Below are 5,000 nucleotides of genomic sequence, written 5' to 3' on the forward strand. Positions count from 1 at the left end.
TTTTCCTCGAATCTTTCATCGAGAGGTAAAGGATTAAATCCTTTTAAGAAATAAAGTTTTTGATCGGAATATTAATCAACCCGAAGGATCCCTTAACTATTAAGGGATTAATAGAACGAATCGCACTTTTACCACTAAACTATATCCGCTACAATGCAATTATTGTATATAAATGGACCTTTTGTCGAAGACGAAAATAAGTCGTATTAATAAGTAATAAAAAGATCGGATCAGAAAATAATCATGAAAATTTGAGCGTTGACGTATTTTCATCAGGGCCACTAATGAGATTAGGAAAAGAGGACTCGTTTTAATTAACTAATTAACAAGTTTTTTATTCTAGTAAAGTACTAAAAAATAATAATAAGAAATCGAACCTTGATTCTATATCATCTTTTTCTGTATCATAGGAATTGAAATAATAAATCTTCTTAGGATTCTTGTTGTTTCTATTTTTTTTTTTTTCAAAAACATTTTCAAATCAAATAAATAATTTGATCTACGATTTATTGGAACAAAAAAAGCCCGGCTAGGTACTGACCAGGCCAGGCCGTGGAACTAAAAATAAAAAGAAAAGGGCTTTTCGGATGAAATAAACTAAAAAAGGTACTTTCTTTTTATTTATAAATATTTTTATGAATCTTTAATATATTGGTATTATTTATATATTAGGATTGAAGATATCTCTTCTTTTGAGCCCTTATCTAATGAAATCTAATTTATCTAAATGGAATTCCTAATAAAAAAAAGTTTTTATCGATTTGATAGATATCCATCGATATATCTAGATAATTATCTATATCAATATAATGAAATTATATATCTATAAAGGGGTAGATAAAGATAATAAAGAGAGATAAAGAAGGGCTTTTTTCAAGCCTTTATTTTCTATTTTTTATACAATGTATCATAGTAATTATCCTTTTTCAATTTGGGGAGAGATGGCTGAGTGGACTAAAGCGTCGGATTGCTAATCCGTTGTACGATTTTTTTGTACCGAGGGTTCGAATCCCTCTCTTTCCGTTTCTGTCAATTACTTGGTATTTTTTTATAGTTGAGGAAAGATGTGGAATAGATAAAATGTTAAGAACATTTCAAAATCAAGCAAGGAAAAAAAATCTGATTTTGTTATTCTTCACGCCCCGGATTACGTCCCGGGTCATTAGATAGGAATCCGAAAATGAAGAGAGAAACAAAGAATATTACTACTGTATAAACAAATAGTTTGAGAGTAAGCATTACACAATCTCCAAGATCATTTTTTTTTTAAGAGAATAGATTCTCTATTTTAATCTGGTTTGACACCAAGAAATGCAGTGAAGTTATTTCTATAAATAGGAAAAAATTTTAAGAGTTGAGTCCTTGATTACTCAAAATTGGATTTCATACCCACAATTCTATATTGTGGGGGACTCGAAGAGGGTCGTTCAAAGGAAAAAAGTAAGAATAAGAAAATGAGAGTGATCCAGATTTATCATAGCTATAGAATAATTTCAATATTGGATTCAACTTAAAGCTTCAGACTGTATGTACAACTTATCTGATCTTATAACTAGTTAGAATCTTTTTTTTTTTTTTTTCTAGTAAATCATGAATTTGTCTCGGACAGTATTAAAAATATTATCGAAAGCTTACAGCAGCTTGCCAAACAAAAGCTAATAGAAAAAAGAATAGAGGTATTACTGGCATAACATCTACTATTGGATTCAAAAAAGCGTAGGCCTCGGGCAATTTGGCGACGAAAAAACTACTTGAATAAAGGAAAGAATTAAGACAGATACCGATGAAACTTAAGATATTAAGCATAACAATTTTTTTTTCTTTGTTCTTGAAGATAATTGTATTTCTTTTGATTTGATTGAGTTATTAATCCCCTATTATTGCTATGATATAAGGGATAAGGGAAAAATTAATAACATAAAGTAGGTCAAAAAACCTTTCTTTGATTTGAACTCAGCCAATCAAAAATCCTTCAATTCTCAAATAAAACGAGAATAGAAGAAATCCTACTTTCATACAATATCTTAATGGAATTATATGTAATGATCAATAAATTGAGTTTAATTGGATCTATAAACGTATCAAAATCTGAGCAACAATCTAATTTATTCTATAAATATTTGTACTGGAATTGACGACTAAGCACTACCAATATTAGTGTTTATTAGTGTTGAATATAAATGGGGCGTGGCCAAGTGGTAAGGCAACGGGTTTTGGTCCCGCTATTCGGAGGTTCGAATCCTTCCGTCCCAGAGTATGCGTATTATTATTATATATAATAATAGTATATTATAAGATATATGGAAAAATATTCGATATCAGACTATAGATTGCCGTTTTAAACAACCTTATGCTTAAGAGTCTAAATATAGATCGAATGTGATTGTTCTTTATTATTTTCTTATAATGATGCATTTCAGAAATGCGAAAGCCTCTATTATTCTCTATCTCTTAAATGGTTTGTGAAACCCGAGTATTTTTTTTCTGTGGATTTCTGAATTATAAACACGAAGGTCTTGTGTTTTTGGCACTAATGGAATTGAATTAATGGTCTTAAGAAACTTAAGACCTATTTAGGGTTTAGGGTACTAAATTTTAGAGTCAAATAAAAAAAAATAGGTAGGAACAATCGTTTACTCTAGATCTGTTTGACTTTCGCCTTATACAAGATAGTCTAGCACCTCCGAAACTAGTCCAGTCCCCCGTAGGATCCTTTTTTTATTTATGATGCATCTACTCGATCTAATTGGGGGTAGATAGGAGTTAATCCATAACGGAAGATATCAATTTGAATATCTGCCCGAATCTGATTAACAAAGAATCAAGTTACATATGTAACATATTATGTATTTCTTTTCACCTCATTTTTTCGTATGTTTGTCTGTAATGAATAATTGTAAATCCAAGTAACAATTCATACATCTTTTTCACTTTATTTTAAGGAAAGATTATTGAGTCTCTTAAGTTAAATAAACTAGGCAGAAAATGCTGATATGTATGTATTGTTATTATCTATTTTTATCGTTTTATTTCTTTTTTTTTTTTTTATTTTAGATCTATCTAATTGATGGGTTAATCCCGAATATACATTTATTTATCATAATCAAATGTAATAAATCCTTTACAAAAATTTATTCAAATAATATTATAATATAATATTTAGGTAGTAAATTTTCAATCAAGTAAATCTTTTTAATTATTTCTTATGAGTCCTTGGTACTCGAAGAAGTGTTAAACTCGTGAATCCATTCTATGAAGAAATTGAAAAATGGAGATTCTTAATTATTCGTAATTAATTATTTCTTAATTGATTTTATAGAAATTTCAAAAAATCTCTCTCTATCTAGAAAATATCTATATATAGAGAAATAAATATTGCACTCATACAAAAAAATGTTATTGATACAATATATACAATAAAATATGGGTTTCAATAAATTGAAGTATTGCTAAGACTTTTTCAAAAACTACCCATGTCATAAGAGTATAGATTACTATGGACCAACTAACCCAATGACTATACATGATTCCATAAATGAATCAATTACATACCAGTTCCAAGAAATTAGAGGTTATGGTAAAACTTCGTTTAAAACGATGTGGTAGAAAGCAACGTGCGACTTGAAGGACATGATCCACTGTGGATTCTTACACCCACCATTTTATATTATATAGGAATGAAGATGCTCTTGACTCGACATAGTTTGTTCGGTTGCACTCGAGCTCTTTTTTTTTTTTAGGGTTTTTGATGTAAATAGTACATGATGGAGCTCGAGTAGAAAGTATTGATTCATTTATCAAGGGCAGAGATCTAGGGTTAGTGTCAATCAATAAGTTAAAACTACTTCGTAAGTATAGGTTCGGTATACAAATCGAAAGGATCCAATTCGAACAAGTTTCAAATTCAAACATCAAATTGGATTAAAAGTGTATCACACGAGAATCCATTATTTATATGATTCTTTGATAAAAAGGAAATCAAAAAAAATGGTATGTTGCTACCATTTTGAAACGATTAAAGATCACCGAAGTAATGTCTAAACCCAATGATTCAAGGAAAGGATAAAGGATCCCGGAACAAGTAAAAATCTTTTTCAATTGTCTCAATAACTAAACTAGATCAGAATGAAGAATCGAAATAGATTCTAACGGAGACAGGCAAAAATAAAGAGGTTAGAGACCGCTCAATAAATGAAATGCTTAAGCTTAAGGGTTTTTTTTCCTTTGCGTGAGAGTTATCCAACTTGAGTTATGGGGATAAGAATGAGTTTTTTTTTTCAAAAGAAAAACAAAAGAATAAGAAAAAAATTTTTAAATCATAGTCTAATTGATTTAATAATCTATAGATCTATTTGACATTAATTAGAATTCTATACATAACTTTGAATTTCCTCGAGCCGTACGAGGAGAAAACTTCTTATACGGTTCTGGGGGGGGTACTTAAAATTTACATCTATCCCAATGAGCCGTTTATCGAATCATTGCAATTGATGTTCGATGCCGAAGAGAAGGAAGAGATCTTCGTAAAGTGGGTTTTTATGATCCGATAAAGAATCAAACCTATTTAAATGTTCCTGCTATTCTATATTTCCTTGAAAAGGGTGCTCAACCTACAGGAACTGTTCATGATATTTTAAAGAAGGCAGGTGTTTTTACGGAACTTCACCTTAATCAATAACCGAAATTCCATTTTTATTAATGAAATAAAAAAACGAGGGTGTGATAACTTAACTTGTATATAGCTTTGACTAACCTTTTCTTTAGTATTTCCCCCTCTCTCTTGTTCTATTCATACTATACACTTATTACCTTAAAATTGCGTCTTCGCTAATGAAAAAATCGATTTTTATTTTATTGATATAAATTGATCTAAGATGAATAGAAAAAAAATATATCGGGTTTATTCAATCCACAAACCCGATATATTTTTTTCTACTTCTTCCTTAATTTCTTCTTTCGCCTACATCTTTTATGTCTATCTATGTTGATTATCTCTATAG

General features: G+C 29.6%; 1 non-coding gene across 1 annotated transcript; it reads left to right on the plus strand.

Moving 5' to 3' along the window:
* The first annotated feature begins 935 nt into the window (after positions 1-935).
* Positions 936-1,023, plus strand: TRNAS-GCU (transfer RNA serine (anticodon GCU)). The gene has a single exon. It is a non-coding gene; the product is annotated as a tRNA-Ser (tRNA).
* The last annotated feature ends 3,977 nt before the right edge of the window (positions 1,024-5,000 follow it).

This window comes from Cucumis melo, unplaced genomic scaffold, assembly GCF_025177605.1.
Source record: "Cucumis melo cultivar AY unplaced genomic scaffold, USDA_Cmelo_AY_1.0 utg000251l, whole genome shotgun sequence".
NCBI lineage: Eukaryota > Viridiplantae > Streptophyta > Magnoliopsida > Cucurbitales > Cucurbitaceae > Cucumis > Cucumis melo.